Source organism: Schistocerca serialis, chromosome 1 (genome assembly GCF_023864345.2).
Source record: "Schistocerca serialis cubense isolate TAMUIC-IGC-003099 chromosome 1, iqSchSeri2.2, whole genome shotgun sequence".
Taxonomy (NCBI): Eukaryota; Metazoa; Arthropoda; class Insecta; order Orthoptera; family Acrididae; genus Schistocerca; species Schistocerca serialis.
This window is the reverse complement of record NC_064638.1, coordinates 576538966-576561101: the sequence shown is the minus strand read 5'-3', so window position 1 is coordinate 576561101 and position 22136 is coordinate 576538966. Positions and strand designations below refer to the sequence as shown.

The window sequence follows — 22136 nt, the reverse complement described above, 5'->3', positions numbered from 1 at the left end:
AAAGGCAGACCTACGTCTATAGTATTTGTAGAAGGAGAAAGTTTTTGACAGTGTTGACTGGAATACACGTTTTGAAATTCTAAAGGTAGCAGAGGTAAAATACCTGGAGCGAAAGGGTATCTACAGAGTGGTCAGAAACGGCCTAAAAATCTTGTGATTGTGTTGCAGGGTAGGTTGTGCCAAGAGATAATTGTTAAGAAAAAAATTCGATTCGTTGCGCCGTCTCGCAAGTTAATTAGCATTGAAGTTAACCGATCGTGCCGTCGCATAGCAAATTCAAGCGAGCAGCCAAAGACAGTGCCACCAGACTTGTTCTTCGTTTGGTGTCGTAAAAACAAGCGATACAAACAACTGAACATGGGACGGTAGTTAGGATAGAACTCGAGCCAAAGACTGAGCAGTCTCGTGCGCTATCATCTACGCTGTAAGAACAATTAACACCATCTCCATCTTTTCAGACTGTTTCTGATCTCCTTGTATAACTTCTACAGAAAATTGACTGCAGTTAGATGAGTCGAAGTACGTGAAAAAGCACTTGAAAAGGGAGTGGGACAGGATCGTAGCCTATCCCCTGATATTATTCGATTGTGCATTGAGCGAGTAGTAAAGAAAATAAAGGAGAAATTTGGAGAAGAAGTAAAAGTCGAAAGAGAAGAAATGAAAACGTTGAGATTGGCCGACGACATTGTTATTACGTCAGAGAATGCAAAGGACTAGGAAGATCAGTTAAACAAAATGGATAGTATCTCGATAGGAGGTTATAGAATAGAAGCTTTATAGATGTCGTATTCAGAAGAATGTTGGAGTTTAAATGGTTGGATCGAATAACTAATTGAGAGTGTATTGAATCCAGCTGGATAAAGTAGTAGTTTGTGGCACAACTTGACTGAAAAAAAAGGCATCTGTTGATAGGACACATCCCGAGGCATCAAGGAATCGTCAATTTGGTTATGTAAGGAAGTGTAGGGAGTAAATATTGTAGAGGGAGACAAAGGATTGATTACGTTAAGAAAATTCAATTATCTGTAACGTGTGGTAGGAACGAAGAAACACACATACACAGGGTAGATTAGCGTGGACATCTGTAAGAAACCAGTCTTTGGACTGAAGACCATAACAACATTCGCAGTAACAATAACATTGCACGTGAAAGCTCGCGCCGATGTGGATACATGTCGAGGTCGAAAGTTAAACGATAAAGAGTCATACCGACTAGTTGCAGAATTCATTCCGCTTATATCGCCGTGATACGATGGCGACGGGGAAACTTCAGTACTGTGACGACGATGATAGAAGTGTGATTTGATTGGTCCCAGCCTGTTGGGACCGGTTCTGAAGTACTCAACTGCCAACAAATCCTGCTAGCCTGGGTGTCTTAGTTCCTTCTAAGCAGTGGAAGTCCTCGGAGTGTTTCTTAGTTAACAGTGGAATGTAGAGCAAATTTACGTTGGCGACATTAGATTCGGAGAGAGTGCGTCCTGTGTTGCGAGATGATTTTCATCATGGGGACATCATATTGAGAGTTATTGGCATTTATGTGGATCGAAGCACCTCGAGGTCAACATGCCCGGTCTCGCGTGTCGCAAGAAACGTATTTACTGGCAAAAAAATTCAGATTGGCATGAAAATTACCGTCATCATTTGGAAACCTTTCTGCAATCTACAGTTGGTAAGTAGCGTCTCCAGCACAAAACCATCCCTATTCACAACACCAAATTGCACGCTGATTATCCAGTAAGAACTGGACTGGTTGAAAGTAGAATTAACATCATCTACACAGTGAAGTCGTCTTCCCACGTAACTCCACTACACAACATCTACATCTACATTTATACTCCGCAAGCTACCCAACGGTGTGTGGCGGAGGGCACTTTACGTGCCACTGTCATTACCTCCTTTTCCTGTTCCAGTCGGGTATGGTTCGCGGGAAGAACGACTGCCGGAAAGCCTCCGTGCGCGCTCGAATCTCTCTAATTTTACATTCGTGATCTCCTCGGGAGGTATAATAGGGGGAGGTAATACATTCGATAACTCATCCAGAAACACACCCTCTCGAAACCTGGACAGCAAGCTACACCGCGATGCAGAGCGCCTCTCTTGCAGAGTCTGCCACTTGAGTTAGCTAACATCTCTCTAACGCTATCACGCTTACCAAATGACCCTGTGACGAAACGCGCCGCTCTTCGTTGGATCTTCTCTATCTCCTCTGTCAACCCAACCTGGTACGGATCCCACACTGATGAGCAATACTCAAGTATAGGTCGAACGAGTGTTTTGTAAGCCACCTCCTTTGTTGATGGACTACGTTTTCTAGGGACTCTCCCAATGAATCCCAACCTGGCACCCGCCTTACCAACAATTAATTTTATATGATCATTCCACTTCAAATCGTTCCGCACTCATACTCCCAGATATTTTACAGAAGTAATTGCTACCAGTGTTTGTTCCGCTATCATATAATCATACAATAAAGGATCCTTCTTTCTATGTATTCGCAATACATTACATTTGTCTTTATTAAGAGTCAGTTGCCACACGCTCCACCAAGTGCCTATCCGCTGCAGATCTTCCTGCATTTCGTTGCAATTTTCTAATGCTGCAACATCTCTCTGTATACTACAGCATCATCCGCGAAAAGCCGCATGAACTTCCGACACTATCTACTAGGTCATTTATATATACTGTGAAAAGCAGTGGTCCCATAACACTCACCTGTGGCACGCCAGAGGTTACTTTAACGTCTGTAGACGTCTCTCCATGGAGAACAACATGCTGTGTTCTGTTTGCTAAAAACTCTTCAATCCAGCCACACAGCTGGTCTGATATTCCGTAGGCACTTACTTTGTTTATCAGGCGACAGTGCGGAACTGTATCGAACGCCTTCCGGAAGTCAAGGAAAATAGCATCTACCTGGGAGCCTGTATCTAATATTTTCTGGGTCTCATGAACAAATAAAGCGAGTTGGGTCTCACACGATCGCTGTTTCCGGAATCCATGGTGATTCCTACAGAGTAGATTCTGGGTTTCCAGAAATGACACGATACGCGAACAAAAAACATGGTCTAAAAATGTACAACAGATCGACGTCAGAGATATAGGGCTATAGTTTTGCGCATCTGCTTGACGACCCTTCTTAAAACTGGGACTACCTGTGCTCTTTTCCAATCATTCGGAACCTTCCGTTCCTGTAGAGACTTGCGGAACACGGCTGTTAGAAGCGGGGCAAGTTCTTTCGCGTACTCTGTGTAGAATCGAATTGGTATCCCGTCAGGTCCAGTGGACTTTCCTCTGTTGAGTGATTCCAGTTGCTTTTCTATTCCTTGGACACTTATTTCGATGTCACCCATTTTTTTCGTTTGTGCGACGATTTAGAGAAGGAACTGCAGTGCATCTTCCTCTGTGAAACAGCTTTGGAAAAAGGTGCTTTACGCGTGTCATATTCTTTTTCAATGCCATCACCATCCCGGAGTGTCTGGATATGCTGTTTCGAGCCACTTTCTGATTTACCTTAAGACCAGAACTTCCTAGGATTTTCTGTCAAGTCGGTACATAGAATTTTACTTTCGAATTCACTGAACGCTTCACGCATAGCCCTCCTTACGCTATCTTCGACATCATTTAGCTTCTGTTTGTCTGAGAGGTTTTGGCTGCGTTTAAACTTGCAGTGAAGTTCTCTTTGCTATCGCAGTAGTTTCCTAACTTTGTTGTTGAACCACGGTGGGTTTTTCCCGTCCCTCACAGTTTTAATCGGCACGTACCTGTCTAAAATGCATTTTACGATTGCCTTGAACTTTTTCCATAAACACTCAACATTGTCAGTGTCGGAACAGAAATTTTCGTTTTGATCTTTTAGGTAGTCTGAAATCCGCCTTCTATTACTCTTGCTAAACAGATAAACCTTCCTCGTTTTTTATATTCCTATTTACTTCCATATTCAGAGATTCTGCAACGGTCTTATGATCACTGATTCCCTGTTCTGCGCTTACAGAGTCGAAAAGTTCAGGTCTGTTTGTTATCAGTAGGTCCAAGTTGTTGTCTCCACGAGTCGGATCTCTGTTTAATTGCTCGAGGTAATTTTCGGATAGTGCACTCAGTATAATGTCACTCGATGCTCTGTCCCTACCACCCGTCCTAAACATCTGAGTGTCCCAGCTAGGAACTTTTTCCCTTCACACTTTTTGTGGAGGATCAAAGAGAGTAGTAGTTTCGGAAAGATTTGAATACATTTCTATAGTTTGTTGGAAGTCGCTGGGTGCTACAGTTTCCCCTGGACGATACTAATACTCGCGAGTTCGAGCGCGCTGCGAGAAACATTTTGCTATTATAGGTGCGGTGCAACCCTGCATGACAGTAGAAGCGGAGACAGCGATGGCGAAACGTGCAGTGCAGGCAAACGTGCAGGGCAGTGATCGATCTAAAAAACTGTTAATTTTGGCACCCCTAAAGTACATGGAAGTTATGGAAGAGGAGGAAGACTGTAAATTTTTGGGAAGAGTACTCTAGAAGCGCAAAGCAGTCAAGATAAATTTTCTTACATCGTGAATAAGGACGAGCATATAACACTTTGGTAACAAAACACTTGCCCGACGATGCGAAAGAATGCCAGTTGCCACTGCCGTATGACTCAGAAGTCTTAGAAATTAATGAACTGCCCAAGGACAACATGATAGCCTTAGTAGGTGTCGACTGAGGGATTCACTGTGATGAGTGGATTGACTGATTACTTCAACAGGCCGAACTTTAATTGTCGTTCACAGTACTGATCGCAATAACATCCAACTCATATAACCGTGGTTAAAGCCGTTGAAGTAATCAGTCAATCCACTCATCACAGTGAATCCCTCAGTCGACACCTACTAAGGCTATCATGTTGTGCATGGGCAGTTCATTAATTTCTAAGACTTCTGCGTTATAAGACAGTGGCAACTGGCATTCCTCCGCATCGTCGAGCAAGTGATTTGTTACCAAAGTGTTATATGTTCGTTCTTCACGATGTAAGAAAATTTGTCTTGACTGCTTTGCACTTCTTGAGTACTCTTCGCAATAATAGATATATATATATATATATATATATATATATATATATATATATATATATATATATATGGACGCAATCAAAGACATTTCTTCTTACATGTTTCATTCTTCCGATTTCTGCCCAAACTAACTGCTTTTGCATTTAGTTTTACAACTCGGCATTAGCCATGTTCCATAAAATATGCTGTTCGGATACCAACTCGAGAAGCTGCTCGTCGTCTGACGCAGAGAAGAGGGCAGTCGACATCTCTGGTGAATGTTTCAGTAATTAGATTTGAAGAATTACCTACTCCCTTGTTGCCCACGCGCGCGAAACAAATCCACACCTGCCGCCAAGTAGTCCGCTGCTGCTCAGTTCGACTTCCCCCATTCCTCCAAACACGCGAGTCGCTGCGACGTGCGGGACAGACTGCACACGAAGCACGCAAGCGGTCCCCGCAGATGCAGGTATAGCCCGAAGCGGCACTGCATTACCCACATCCTAGGAAAACGGTTTGGCATGTTTGCATTGTGCACGCGGGAAGCGTGGGCTCACATGGTAAAACCATAAGAGGCAGGCTGACAGACAAAATGAATGATGAACTGCAGCGGTATTATGGGATGGCCATTAGAAATAATACTGAGGATTTGTTGAAAATGAAGCAGGCAGTATGGGCTACCTTGTTCCACAGACTGTCAACTGATGAAAAACCAGTACACCAGCTCTGCTCTCCGGGACCTGATTCGTGGAGCAATTACCGCGTTGCCAAGTACTCAAACAGTTCATACAGCTGTAAACATTCCATCCCAGTAGCAGCCATGGATATCATAAAACCTATATACAGAGACCTGGCAAATCCTGACTTACTGAAGAAGTGTCTGCATGGTCAGATTCAAAATCCCAGTGAGTCATTCAGTAACCTTATATGGACTCACTCACCAAAAAATGTTTTTGTTGGAATGAAAACACTAAAGTGGGGGATCAGTGATGCTGTTATTGCTTTTAATGATGGCAGCACTGGTAGGGTGAAAGTGCTACAGATTATGGGAATTAATCGTGGAGCAAACTGCATCAGATAACTTGAATGGATGGACAAGGTTCGCACTGATAAAGCAGAGTATACAGCACAGTTAGCCACTAAGGCGTCCAGAAAGAAGAAAAGAAGAAAAAACTTGGAAAAAGATCAAGAGGATGATATACAGTATGGTGCAGGGTGGTTCTGAGTGACTGAAAATAAAAAAATTAAGCATATATTAAGTGAGTTACAGTCTTCTGAATCTTTAAAAGCCATTCATGAAAATTTACATGTTCTATCGCATTTTTCTCTAAATCTCAGAAGCCACTTCGAGTAGAGTATTCAAATTTTCAGGAAGTAATAACATACATATCCTGAGTCTAATGAACTGAAAGAAGAACGTAATGTTATGTATAATTAAAATTATTAAGGATAACATCCAAAAAAGGACACAAAATTTTAACTGTGTAATTAAAAAATTGTATTTCCGAAAGCAGTGGCTGAAATGCAATTATTGTATTTCATTAGAATCAAACATACAGTTTAATGCCTGTAAAAGTTTCATGTCGATGGCTACATTGATTCCTTAAGTACGGAGATGCCGATGTATTAAACATTGTTGTGATAGGGCGTTCCAAATCCCTTTAACCGCGATAATCTCAGAGCTCCATGATTATGGTTTTTAATCACTTCATCTGAAAGTAAGGTTTGTTCCCAATCACAAGATCCAATTGTTCTCCCATTTTGCGGGGTTCTGGTGCAATATATTTTAACGTAAACCAGTAAATAATATGCTGTGTCTTAGAGGCAACTGCAGGTGCCTCAATCGAGGATTGTCGGAAGATGCGACTTATTGTGTATTACAAAAGCAGAAGCCCAGTTTAGCTAATCACGACAAATCGGGCTTCCATCCTGAGTTGCCAGGTGTTCGCTTTTTTTTTTTAACCGAATTGTTAGGTATTTCAGCCCGTTGTTAGATACTGAAGTATGAGTGGTTCGGTATTTTTAGAATTCCGTTCATATCACGAATATATTTATTGATTTGTGAAATCACGTCAGTAAACATTTGGTGAGCTGTTGCCAACCGGCACGTGCTGCATTCGTGACCTTGATTGGTCGTTATCCGCCTCTCTTTCTCCATTCTGCTGCTGCGGTTACATTTACTTTGTACATCATTTATTAAACTTCTTTCAGAAACGTGTAAGTTCTGGAATCTGAATACACAAATCCTATAGAATTGTATAATATTATGGTCACAGCGAAAGCTAACCAAGAAATTTTAAAACTAAATGAGGTTGAGCGAAATAAATTCAAGAACGAAGCTCTCGCAGTCTACCAAAGAGCCGGAGATTGCCTTACAAAACTGGTTTAGCAACTAAAAGTCTCCTTCAGTTAGATGCGTGTAGCAAAATAACTCCTACATATGAAAAATGTGTACAAGCATCAAAGGTGGTGCTTGTTCGGGCAAAACATCAAGTGCCGGCTCGTCGGCCTGGAACGTTACAGCAGAGGAGGCTGTGAGAAGACGTCAGCCAATAGGCTGACAGGGACGGCACCACGACAGGAGCGACATCCAGGCCAAGACAATATAAGCGCCCCTCCGCGTAGGAGCGGGTTGCTCAAGGTCAATCCCTCCAAAACCCAGGCGATCATTGTAGGCAAAACCACCCCTTCCTTCCGCCTCCTTGATTTCTGTCTCACCATCTATGGCCGTCCTATCGCCCTCACTCCCACCCTTAAGTACCTTGGCGTCACCCTCGACCGTCGCCTCTCCTGGACTCCCCATCTGCGGACAATCAAAGCCAAGGCAAGCTCCCGACTCAGTCTCCTCAAGCTCCTCTCCGGCCGTACGTGGGGTCTGGAACCCTCCACCATCCTCCACACCTATAAATCCCTCATCCGCCCTATCCTTTGTTATGCCCATCCGGCTTGGATCTCTGCCCCCCTACCTTTTATAAATCCCTCCAAATCCTTGAACGCCATGCTCTCCGCCTTGCCTATCGCATCCGTCTCCCCTCCCCCACGCGGATCCTGTACGATCTCATCCCCTTCCCCCACCTCCTCCTTTTCCTTGAAAGGATACGGATCCTGTACACCTCCCGTAAACTCGATCCTCCTCACCCGCTAGTCTCCCCGATCCTCTCCCATCCCCGCCCGCTGCCGCGCCTGTATTCCCATGTCCCACTCGGTCTCCATCTCTCCACCCTCCTTACCATTTCCCAAGGTGGCTTCTGCCAGCTCCCTCTCCCTGATGGTGCCATCCTCCCCTCCATCTACCCCTCCTACCAACTTTGATCCTCCCACCCTCCTCCTGTGTTTGCTCCTCTGGGCACTCTCCCTCCCTTCTCTCCCTCTTCCCTCCCTCCTCCTTTCCTCCCCACTCCTCCCCTGGGCTTCCCCTCCCCTGGGCTTCCCCTCCCCTGTCCCTCTCCGCCTCCCCCCATCTCCTCAGCCATTGGCATCCATGTTCTCCCCTCTCCCCCACCTCGCCCTTATTCCCCTCTTGGCAGGTCCCCGGACTCGCACACGCTAAGTGGACATTCTCGCGCCGGAGATCATCGCCATCAGTGTCTCGTGTGTGCCGTCGTGTTTAGTGTTCAGTGTTCACCGTCACACTCCATCGTTCACCAGTGCCATCGTCATCTTCAGTGTTTGTGCTTCGTGTCACCGGCTTGTCGTGTGGATTGTCATCGAGTGTGAACGGGTTCATGTTTTTTATGTTCATGTGTCTACTGTTTTTTCCCGCCGCTTTTCCAAGTCATGTATCTTCTTTGTTTATATCATTGTGCTATCTTCGGCTGAAGAGCGGCGTATTGTGCTGCTGCCAGCCTACCTGTTCTCCAGGTTTTAAAATCACAATAAAGAAAAAAAAAAAAAAAGAAAAAAAGGAACGGGCAGTGGAATACGAGCCGACATGCAAACGTTATAACAGTGACTTAGACAAACTGAATTATTTGCTTGCATTGAAGTTGTATATAGCGAAGGACCTTGATTATTTGCAAGACAGTTTACACGAAGAGATCCGTATACTAAATAAAACTTTGAAACAATTACATAGGTAAGCTTCTATGCCCCTAACTCGTTTTCGTGGAAAACGTGTGTAAACGGAAAAGAAGCGTTTGGCATACAGAAACTGTCAAAAGGATAGTGACGGTTCCATGCAGCAATACCTACAGTATTCATACACATTTGCTTATGTAGAACAACTTTATTTATTAGAACGAAATATCGCAACCAGGATGTTATTTGGTAAACTAACAGTATGGGGTTTCATTTCTAATCGGTGCATATAAAAGGATTAACTAAATTAGCCTTCTGCAAAAGGTAAATAAAAATTCTGTACCAGCTGGATTCACACAGTAGGAAAAAAGTATTCATACAGATTACAATGTACATAATATAATGACACTGTTAATACTCTGTAGGCATTCCTCCTCTATGTGTCATTTCTGTTAACCTCTTTGGCATGGAATGAACTAGTTTTTTGGTAGCCTCTGAGGTAATATTTTGCCATTCTTTTCTAGACATCATTTCAGAGCAGTCTTACTTAATTTTTCGTGTGTTCTGACCATTCTTTCTGAAGCATCTTCATTTGGAGTACGTTCTGTGCTCTGTGCTGGAAACTCAAGAACATGGGGGGAAGTACAGTGAAACCAACACAGACGAACAATTTCTTCTTTGTGCTTAGGATGATTGTCTTGTTAAAGAAAGTAATCTGTCTCTTTATGCTTAGCATGATTCCTGTTAAAAAAGTAATCTGTGCTTAAACCCAAGCAATCAACACTAGTTTTGCCGATTTTACTTCAGGATATTGAAATACTGAAATCTATCCATGTTACCTTCAACAAAAACAAGTTGCCCAACGCCAGATGTAGCCATGCATCCCTATACCATAATTCCTCCACCATCTCTCTTTACTGTGGGCTGAATGTGTTTGGGATCCAGCTCAGTATTTGGTCGTCTCCACACAAAAATTCTGCCATCATTTACAAATATCTCTTAAATTTACTTTCATCCGTGAACAGCACCCTGTCCCAGAAACTCGTGTTCTTGTGTACGAGGTGCATTCAAGTTCTAAGGCCTCCGATTTTTTTTCTAATTAACTACTCACCTGAAATCGATGAAACTGGCGTTACTTCTCGACGTAATCGCCCTGCAGACGTACACATTTTTCACAACGCTGACGCCATGATTCCATGGCGGCGGCGAAGGCTTCTTTAGGAGTCTGTTTTGACCACTGGAAAATCGCTGAGGCAATAGCAGCACGGCTGGTGAATGTGCGGCCACGGAGAGTGTCTTCCATTGTTGGAAAAAGCCAAAAGTCACTAGTAGCCAGGTCAGGTGAGTAGGGAGCATGAGGAATCACTTCAGGGTTGTTATCACGAAGAAACTGTTGCGTAACGTTAGCTTGATGTGCAGGTGCGTTGTCTTGGTGAAACAGCACACGCGCAGCCCTTTTGTTGCAGTGCAGGAAGGAATTTGTTCTTCAAAACATTTTCGTAGGATGCACCTGTTACCGTAGTGCCCTTTGGAATGCAATGGGTAAGGATTACACCCTCGCTGTCCCAGAATGTGGACACCATCATTTTTTCAGCACTGGCAGTTAACCGAAATTTTTTTGTTGGCGGTGAATCTGTGTGCTTCCATTGAGCTGACTGGCACTTTGTTTCTGGATTGAAAAATGGCATCCACGTCTCATCCATTGTCACAACCGACGAAAAGAAAGTCCCATTCATGCTGACGTTGCGCGTCAACATTGCTTGGCAACATGCCACACGGGCATCCATGTGGTCGTCCGTCAGCATTTGTGGCACCCACTTGGATGACACTTTTCGCATTTTCAGGTCGTCATGCAGGATTGTGTGCACAGAACCCACAGAAATGCCAAATCTGGAGGCGATCTGTTCAACAGTCATTCGGTGATCCCCCAAAACAATTCTCTCCACTTTCTCGATCATGTCGTCAGACCGGCTTGTGCGAGCCCGAGGTTGTTTCGGTTTGTTGTCACACAATGTTCTGCCTTCATTAAACTGTCGCACCCACGAACGCACTTTCGACACATCCATAACTCCATCACCACATGTCTCCTTCAACTGTCGATGAATTTCAATTGGTTTCACACCACGCAAATTCAGAAAATGAATGATTGCACGCTGTTCAAGTAAGGAAAACGTTGCCATTTTAAGTATTTAAAACAGTTCTCATTCTCGCCGCTGGCGGTAAAATTCCATCTGCCGTACGGTGCTGCCATCTCTGGGACGTATTGACAATGAACGCGGCCTCATTTTAAAACAATGCGCATGTTTCTATCTCTTTTCAGTCCGGAGAAAAAAAATCAGAGGCCTTGGAACTTGAATGCACCTCGTATATGCTCTCGAGCAAATCCATGCCACAATTTCTTGTTCTGCTGATATATCGTGTTCTTCTAGGTACCCTCTATGCATAACTTGCAGTACTTAAAAGCCAGTGAACAGCTCGGGAGTTCCCTCCAGAACTGATCAACAACATGTGCAGACAGTGCAGAAGGTATCCATTTACGATCTTTTTTTTACCATGCGTATTAAAATATTTCGTTCTCTGTACGTTACTTCCTGTGGTCGGCCTCTTCTTTCGCTATTAATGTACTTCTTTTTTTCTAAATCGCAATATTAAGGACTGCTCAGTTATCTGGCTTCTTGCAAAATATGTCATTTCTGCAAATGATTTTCCCGTTGGTACAGGGAGATAACTATTTATATGCCTTTCTTTTACAATGGTTTCCTTCCCTTTGCGGCCTATTTGGCTGTTGCACGGCTGTTCACTGCGTATCAGAAGCAACATGCACGAGATGCACCTTATCACTGAAGGAGTTCCTTGCTGCAAGCGGTTCATTTGTCATTTTTATGTTTACATTTCTAGTAACGTATGAAAACTTTTTTCCCCCACTGTGTGAAGCCAACTGGGCAGAATTTTTATTTACTTCTTGCAGGTACAGGTTAGTAGGAACAGATTAGGAAGGAAACCCCAAGCTGTTAACTTATCAATTAATATCTCTGCTTGTGATCTTTAGTTCTGATAAATACAGTTACTCTACATGAACAACGGTATATGAATAATTTTTTGTATGACTGTATGTGGAAAGTGTCTTCAGTCACATGAATCTTTTATGGCCATTCGCTAGAAACAAATTGAGTGTCGATAAGGTAAAAGCGGTCCTAGACATTCGTTGTAATTTGAAGTTTGCAATATACAATAACTTTAACCAAAAATTGAAGGTAACAAAAATTCGTTACAAGCTGTAACCAGCAATAATAAAAATAATTTTTAATGTTTCCAACTGTTTTATTGCGTTCGCCCGCAGCAGTTCATTTCGCCAGGCAGTGTTCGGTTATCTTGTCAGTTTCATTTGGCAACCCTAATTCCAAGTTTTTCTTCGCAGTAGGCGTCAGTTGATTTGAATAAAGTACAAATTTCCGCCACTATCACACCAATCCTTTCGCGAGCCAGTGAATGCGTTTAGGAAAATTTCATCGTTCCATAAAGAAAACTGTAGTTACTTCTAGTTCTTGAGGAATAAAAAAACTTTTCAAGTATTAGCTCAGCTTGTAACAAAATACTGGCCCATTAGCGTACTGACATTTACCTAATACCTCGTTTCGATATCTTCAATCCATTACGAAATGTTGTTGTTGTTTTGTTGTTGTGGTCTTCAGTCCTGAGACTGGTTTGATGCAGCTCTCCATGCTACTCTATCCTGTGCAAGCTTCTTCATCTCCCAGTACCTACTGCAACCTACATCCTTCTGAATCCGTTTAGTGTATTCATCTCTTGGTCTCCCTCTACGATTTTTACCCTCCACGCTGCCCTCCAATACTAAATTGGTTATCCCTTGATGCCTCAGAACATGTCCTACCAACCGATCCCTTCTTCTAGTCAAGTTGTGCCACAAACTTCTCTTCTCCCCAATCCTGTTCAATACCTTCTCATTAGTTATATGATCTCCCCATCTAATCTTCAGGATTCTTCTGTAGCACTACATTTCGAAAGCTTCTATTCTCTTCTTGTCCACACTAGTTGTCGTCCATGTTTCACTTCCATACATGGCTACACTCCACACAAATACTTTCACAAACGACTTCCTGACACTTAAATCTATACTCGATGTTAACAAATTTCTCTTCTTCAGAAACGCTTTCCTTGCCATTGCCAGTCTACATTTTATATCCTTTCTACTTCGACCTTCATCAGATATTTTGCTCCCCAAATAGCAAAACTCCTTTACTACTTTAAGTGTCTCATTTCCTAATCTAATTCCCTCAGCATCACCCGACTTACTTCGACTACATGCCATTATCCTCGTTTTGCTTTTGTTGATGTTCATCTTATATCCTCCTTTCAAGACACTGTCCATTCCATTCAACTGCTCTTCCAAGCCCTTTGCTGTCTTCAGTTCTGAGACTGGTTTGATGCAGCTCTCCATGCTACTCTATCCTGTGCAAGCTTCTTTATCTCCCAGTACTTACTGCAACCTACATCCTTCTGAATCTGCATAGTGTATTCATCTCTTGGTCTCCCTCTACGATTTTTACCCTCCACGCTGCCCTCCAATACTAAATTGGCGATCCCTTGGTGCCTCAAAACATGTCCTACCAACGGATCCCTTCTTCTAGTCAAGTTGTGCCACAAGCTTCTCTTCTCCCCAATCCTATTCAATACCTCCTCATTAGTTACGTGATCTACCCACCTTATCTTCAGCATTCTTCTGTAGCACCACATTTCGAAAGCTTCTATTCTCTTCTTGTCCAAACTGGTTATCGTCCATGTTTCACTTCCATACATGGCTACACTCCATACAAATACTTTCAGAAACGACTTCCTGACACTTAAATCTATACTCGATGTTAACAAATTTGTTAACATCGAGTATAGATTTGTCAGGAAGTCGTTTCTTAAAGTATTTGTGTGGAAACTATTTGTATGGATTACGAAATATCAGTATCGTATTACAGATCTGGATTAGCCTGTTGCCAGTTGATTCGAAATTAAAATGAAAACAATTGCTAATGCAGTGTAAACTTAAGTTTGCCATATTAATAATAATAATAGTAATAATAATTATTATTGTTTTTATTGCGACTTAGTAACATGTGTGCCTAAGATGAAGTGTGAGACATGTAAATCCCAGTTCGATACTTTAACCCCATTCCATATACAGCAACATATTACCAAAAGCTCACCGAACGTAAAATACCGGGCAACTAGATTTTTCACTGCAGAGTCCCCAAATTAAATGCAGTAGGTTACTAATTCGAAGCGCCATAACTATCACCAGAAAAAAACGCTTCATAACTGGGACGAGAGAATTGTTAACGACTACTTTTTACCCGGGACATTGTCCGCGTGTATCTCAAAGCCGCGTGAATGTTGAAAAATCTTGAAGCTTATTATCGGTGACAAAAGCGAATATAGAAAACTCAAGGTAAAGCTGTCAAAAGGTGTAACGGTAAAGAACTGATACGTTAGCAAGCACAGATACAAATATTTGCAATATGAAATACTAATAGACCTGGATACGAGAACAACCTGCGTTATATTTAAAGACACTTACGAAAATTAACGAATTTCTTTATATAAAATGCTCGAGAAATCAAGTCGTACCTGTCGTAGGATGCCTGGATGACAAGCAAGCTGTTCTCAATCGCGGTCCTCTTTGGATGGTTTTCATAGTAATAAACAAATATTCGTCGTTATATTTTCTAGCGTAGCAAAACGCATCCGAAATACGCTCCCCCATATACTTGAGACCACCAGTAAATGTGCAAGGGAGAATCACCATCCTACCATAGTTTTCAGCTCACAGTCGTGCTCTAAAGCGTCTGCAAAGGCCGATTGTTTCTGATGAGTGCGGATGAATACTAATAGTTCAGTTTCAATTTTTGCATATACGTCTACTAAAAATTGGTTAAAAAGGCCTCGTAATAGGTCTAAGTAGATATCTTCGTTCTCACGTAGGTGATTAAAAAACTATGGAACTGCATCGCAAAAGCTTTTTTTTTCTTTTTTGTTAAAATTCGGCGCACCCGTGCAAGGATACATTATATAAAGCAAAAATTACAGCGGTCTTCGCCTCGGCAAACCATTAAAGGACACTGTAACGCGTTATAAGCGTGATGTGTTTCATTGATTCTCTGAAGACGATCATCATGAGTACGTGACACAACGGCTCTCCTGTCACAATACTGGTCGACTAACAGGGCATGGACTTCATTTGTGGTTGGTGCATTATAGCGACCCGCGTGAGATCCTCTTGGTCTTTTTTTCAGTTTTAATTACAAACTTGTATTCAATGCGCTCGTCATTTGTAACTAATTGAAGTTGTGCTTTAAAGCTGTTGACATACGGGTTCACACTGTGTTGCGTATTTTGCAGGCATTTTACTAAACCTGAGTTTAAATTAGGACTATGTTGTTGCCTAACATTTGCCTGGTCTTGCTAATTAACTACAAAATAAATTTTTGAAAACCTTGGAACATGTCGGCAACAAAGAGCCAGTCAAATGGCACATTTGACCCCGTACCTTAAAAATAGGTATAAACGCCCCTTCAGTGATCTGATTCGCACCAAAAGAAATCTTTTGGAAAGCGCTGTTGTAGGCTCTTAAGTTCTCCAAAAAGCGTATCAAATGGTTCAAATGGCTCTGAGCACTATGGGACTCAACTGCTGTGGTCATCAGTCCCCTAGAACTTAGAACTACTTAAGCCTAACTAACCTAAGGACATCACACACATCCATGCCCGAGACAGGACTCGAACCTGCGACCGTAGCGGATCCAGACTGTAGCGCCTAGAACCGCTTGACCACTCCGGCCAGCAAAAGTTTATCGATAGAGGATGTTCGATAGCAAATGTTCTCCATTTAGTAACTCTTTCAGTAGCTCTGGTAGCTCTCGTATTCCTTCTAGGCAAACTTTGGCAGAGGAACAACGCATTCCCTTGGGTTCTCTGTGCCACTTCTAAGAAGCGAACATATTTCGTTCATTGAGCCAAGTTGAGAATAATCGAAATGTTGTATTATTACTGAATCGTAGTTAAATCGACATTTTCCTTTTCTAGCCACGGCAGCTTCGCCGGATCGTATACCATCGACTCGTCGTCATCACTGACTGACAGCCTAACAGCAGCATGGCGCAGTCTGTCTTTCTCCAACTGCATCATTCGGGTCTCACACGATTGTGCTTGCTGCACTAATTTCTTGTTCCAACAAAGTGATGGACGGTTGCCTCCTGTTTATTACGGTAGCGGCTCCGAGCAGCAGACAAACTAAGATCGTGCTGCTCATCTGTCTCCAATAGCCGCGAAATTTCATGGTAGCTACGGTCAGCAGATAAACGTGCGTCGTCTGTTTCCTGGTTTCAATAGAATGTGAGATTTTTGTGACGGGTGCGGTAGTCGGCCAAACACAGTTCCGTGCGGAATTTGTTTCTGCAGATAGGGAAATCTAGTAACGCCTACGATCAGAGGATAATCGAATCTCTTATTCTTCCTGAGTTTCCGCACTTCGGTCTGCAGTGTGGGGAGATGGGTCTGCATTCAGTCGACGTTCACGCTCTACGTTAGCGTAGTTTATCACTAGATTGTGATGTTATTCTCTACAGACGGCGACTCAGCGCTACGGCGTCCATTAGCACGGAAACGTGATTGGCGCTCACAAGAATTCTGATGAGAGCGAAACGATGCAATTCTAGAACGCTGCAGTGCTAAACGCTCTTCACTCTCCGGTTCACTTTCTGTTGATCTCAATCGTGCTCCTTTGGCTCGAGCAGGAACGGAAGGAAGGTTAGACTGTTTGCGGGAAGGCATTACTACTGCTCGACAAACTTATCAACGATAATAGTTATACCGACTGAAGATTGTATTCAAGAATGGGAGAAGAAAAACAGACGAAGACGCTAATATGAAATCACAAAATTTGTATAATTTCACTCATATCGATAAGATTTCTGAAGAAATGTACGAAAATAGTTTTAGTGTCAACTCGACAAACTTATCAGCGATGATAGCAGCGTCAACGCGACAAACTTATCGACGATAGTAGTTCCACCGATTCGACAATGAATCCAAGAATGCGCATGCAGAATGGGATTAGACTTTTAACATTATTATTATTATTAATCATCTTGTGATGTTGCAATTCTTCTTGCTATGTCCGTGCTTGTTATGAAATGGGAAGAGAAATTCTGCCTTATGCAAGACGCCTTTTTTTCTGTTTTGTTTCACCCAGACATGTTTCATCACGTTTTGTGCTATCTTCAGTGGGTTACTTTTTATTTTCTAACTGTAAAATTGTTGTTACATTTTAATATTTAGCGACACGTTTGGTACATAATATTTACAATTGTGAATGAGTAATTGTTGTAAAATATTAACATTATTTGTTCATAGTTCACAGTTGAGATATTTAATAACGACCTAATCCACTATGTGTCCTATATGACATTATGTCAAAATTTTATTTATAGCTAATTGGTAAAAAGGGTGGATGTATGCCTTAGTTTACATACCTTACATGATACTAATGGACATTTATATGGTGTTTATAAATGAACATCAGGGTTTTAACGCTTTATAATATTTATTATATTAAACTTACAGTTATAAATGATATGTCAAATGAAAGAGCAACTCAAACAGTTTTACAAAGAACCTTATAAATGTTCGATGTGAGCACCATTTGTCACACGGCACACATCAAGTCTATAGCCGCGTTCTTCCCAAACGTTGATAAGTGTGTCTTCAGTGATTGTAGAAAGAGCTGCTTCAATCCAGTTTCTTAATTTAGGGAGGTCTGCTGGTAGCGGAGGTACGTACACACGATCCTTGATGAAGCCCCAAAGGAAAAAATGATGTATAATATTTTACAACAATCATTCATTCACAATTGTAAATATTATGTACTAAAAGTTTCGCTAAATGTTAACATGTAACAACAATTTTACAGTTAGAAAATAAAAAAAATATCCACTGAAGATAGCACAAAACGTGCTGAAACATGTCTGGGTGAAACAAAACAGAAAAAAAGGTGTCTTGCATGAGGCGGGATTCCTCTTCCCTTTATCATTATTATTATTATTATAAAACGTTCCAAAATACTACTTTTTACGGATTCTGTCATTTATAACCTGGTTTATTTAGTTTAGGTTTATAAAATTTCTGCTCTCCTTATTTTTTCTTCCTGTACAATGGAATAATGCGTACACGAAACTGTGTCAATCACATAATAAAATTTGCCAGTGTTGCTCATTTTAATGGACAGCTCACGCTTGACCTAAAATTTGATTACGGCAACACTGTTTTCACAAAAAAGCACCTAAAGCTTTCTAAAACAATTTCCCTGTACCTCTATGGATTCCGATTTCCTCGTACTGACCCAGTTGAAGAAAACACTCTGTATAAGCAGATAACTTATGGATTCCGATTTCCTCGTACTGACCCAGTTAAAGAAAACACGCTGTATAAGCAGATAACTTATCTTATAGCCGGCGTATAAGATGGAACACGTACCAGAATTTTAAGTTAGACCTCCAAAAATACGGCTGTGGAAACCGCAACCAATCTCGTGCAGTAGCTTTTGCGTCGTTCGCGTACAAACATAGGAACAGACAGACAAACAAACAATGCTAAAAATAATTCTTTTTGTTTCAATTGGTGTTATAGAGACCCCTCACATTAAATTTTCTTAGATATCTCTGATGCACAGACGTCGGCCAGTTACAGTTTTAAAATATGTACCAGGTGATCAAAAAGTCAGTATAAATTTGAAAACTTAATAAACCACGGAATAATGTAGATAGATAGGTAAAAATTGACATACATGCTTGGAATGACATGGGTTTCATTAGAACCGAAAAAAAACAAAGTTCACAAAATGTCCGACAGATGGCGCTGGACAGCAAAAACATCAGTGACTGCGCATGACAATCGTGCATAAAAGAAGCTGTAATGAGAGAGAGAGAGAGAATCAGATGCGCCAGCAGTCGCAGCATGTTGACGTTACCAGAAAAGGCGCGTTCAGTGAAGCTGTGTTATCAGAATGGGGAATGTGCTTGTTCAGCGTTACGATCCTATCGACATAGGAAGGGGATTCGAACGGGTAAAGGTCCGTTGGCAAATGCAGCTGTGGCGAGAATGATTTCGAAGTGCGAAGCCACGGTTTGTTTAGACGATAGACCTCGTAGTGGCCGACCGAGCACAAGGCGTAATACTGTTGAGACAGTTCAGGAAGAAATGGAGACTATAGCGGGTTCGTCTATGCACGGGGAAGTCAGCGCTCGTGAGTCGCACGTCGCACCGGCATTCCATACACTACTGTTTGGTTGGCACTTAGGCGTACCCTCCGATGCTACCCGTACAAAATCCATCGGCATCATGAACTGTTACCTGGCGATTTAGTGTAGCGGAGGGCATTTGCGGTGTGGGCGTTTCAAAAGATGGCGGAAGATGACGATTGGTTGAGTAACGTGTTGTGGACCGACGAAGCTCATTTCACGCTCCGAGGGTCTGTCGACGCCCACAACTGCAGAATTTGGGCTACCGAAAATCCTAGAACTGTCGTGGAAACTCCATTGCACGACGAGAAAGTCACGGTATGGGTTGCCACATCTACCATTATCGGGCCTTTTTTCTTCGAGGAAATGCGTGATTGTGGTTTTGTAACTGCTCCCGTGATGGGTGAGAGGTACGCCAAAATGTTGCAGAATCGCATCATCCCCAGCCTCGCTGATAAACACCTGCTGGAACGTACGATGTTCATGCAGGATGGCGCTCCACCCCAATTGCTAGACCCGTGAGAGATCTCTTGCGCGCGTCGTTTGGTGACGCTCGTGTGCTCAGCCGCTACTTTCGTCGTGCTTGGCCTCCCAGGTCCCCAGACCTCAGTCCGAACGATTATTGGCTTTGGGGTTACCTGAAGTCGCAAGTGTATCGTGATCGACCGACATCTCTAGGGATGCTGAAAGACAACATCCGACGCCAATGCCTCACTATAACACCGGACATGCTTTACAGTGCTGTTCACAACATTATTCCTCGACTACAGCTATTGTTGAGGAATGATGGTGAACATATTGAGCATTTCCTGTAAAGAACATCATCTTTGTTTTGTCTTACTTTGTTACGCTAATTATTGCTATTCTGATCAGATGAAGCGCCATCTGTCGTACATTTTTGAACTTTTGTATTTTTTTGGTTCTAATAAAACCCCATGTCATTCCAAGCATGTGTGTCAATTTGTACCTCTCTATCTACATTATTCCGTGATTTATTCAGTTTTCAAATTTATACTGACATTTTGATCACCCGGTATACGTACAGTGTGTTAACTGTAAGACGGCAGAGTTGTGAGGGGAGTGCGGGGAGAGGAGGAAGCAAGTATTGTCTGGCGAGGGGGTGTGGAGCCATAGGGGGGGGGGGGGAGGGGGAGAGACAAGGCACGCCTACCAGTTGCAGTGCTGGCACTACAAATTGCGCGTCATGCTTACACGAAGGCAAACGAAAGGCTTGGAAGTAAAACTCGCTTTGAATGTTGTTCGTAAACGAAACTGAAATCGTCATATAGGGTGTTACAAAAGGTTACGGCCAAACTTTCAGGAAACATTCCTCACACACAAATAAAGAAAAGATGTTACACTCCTGGAAATTGAAATAAGAACACCGTGAATTCATTGTCCCAGGAAGGGGAAACTTTATTGACACATTCCTGGGGTCAGATACATCACATGATCACACTGACAGAACCACAGGCACATAGACACAGGCAACAGAGCATGCACAATGTCGGCACTAGTACAGTGTATATCCACCTTTCGCAGCAATGCAGGCTGCTATTCTCCCATGGAGACGATCGTAGAGATGCTGGATGTAGTCCTGTGGAACGGCTTGCCATCCCATTTCCACCTGCCGCCTCAGTTGGACCAGCGTTCGTGCTGGACGTGCAGACCGCGTGAGACGACGCTTCATCCAGTCCCAAACATGCTCAATGGGGGACAGATCCGGAGATCTTGCTGGCCAGGGTAGTTGACTTACACCTTCTAGAGCACGTTGGGTGGCACGGGATACATGCGGACGTGCATTGTCCTGTTGGAACAGCAAGTTCCCTTGCCGGTCTAGGAATGGTAGAACGATGGGTTGGATGACGGTTTGGATGTACCGTGCACTATTCAGTGTCCCCTCGACGATCACCAGTGGTGTACGGCCAGTGTAGGAGATCGCTCCCCACACCATGATGCCGGGTGTTGGCCCTGTGTGCCTCGGTCGTATGCAGTCCTGATTGTGGCGCTCACCTGCACGGCGCCAAACACGCATACGACCATCATTGGCACCAAGGCAGAAGCGACTCTCATCGCTGAAGACGACACGTCTCCATTCGTCCCTCCATTCACGCCTGTCGCGACACCACTGGAGGCGGGCTGCACGATGTTGGGGCGTGAGCGGAAGACGGCCTAACGGTGTGCGGGACCGTAGCCCAGCTTCATGGAGACGGTTGCGAATGGTCCTCGCCGATACCTCATGAGCAACAGTGTCCCTAATTTGCTGGGAAGTGGCGGTGCGGTCCCCTACGGCACTGCGTAGGATCCTACGGTCTTGGCGTGCATCCGTGCGTCGCTGCGGTCCGGTCCCAGGTCGACGGGCACGTGCACCTTCCGCCGACCACTGGCGACAACATCGATGTACTGTGGAGACCTCACGCCCCACGTGTTGAGCAATTCGGCGGTACGTCCACCCGGCCTCCCGCATGCCCACTATACGCCCTCGCTCAAAGTCCGTCAACTGCACATACGGTTCACGTCCACGCTGTCGCGGCATGCTACCAGTGTTAAAGACTGCGATGGAGCTCCGTATGCCACGGCAAACTGGCTGACACTGACGGCGGCGGTGCACAAATGCTGCGCAGCTAGCGCCATTCGACGGCCAACACCGTGGTTCCTAGTGTGTCCGCTGTGCCGTGCGTGTGATCATTGCTTGTACAGCCCTCTCGCAGTGTCCGGAGCAAGTATGGTGGGTCTGACACACCGGTGTCAATGTGTTTTTTTTTCCATTTCCAGGAGTGTATGTGGACAAGTGTCCGGAA

General features: G+C 43.4%; 1 protein-coding gene across 2 annotated transcripts in view; it reads left to right on the top strand.

Moving 5' to 3' along the window:
- Window positions 1-1403: 1403 nt before the first annotated feature.
- Window positions 1404-22136, top strand: part of LOC126476502 (protein pellino-like) — a 207137-nt gene continuing 186404 nt past the window's right edge. For both annotated transcript variants that reach the window (XM_050103550.1, XM_050103551.1), the window contains exon 1: window positions 1404-1669. The gene's annotated coding sequence lies outside the window, so the exon portion shown is untranslated. The remainder of the gene's footprint in view (window positions 1670-22136) is intronic.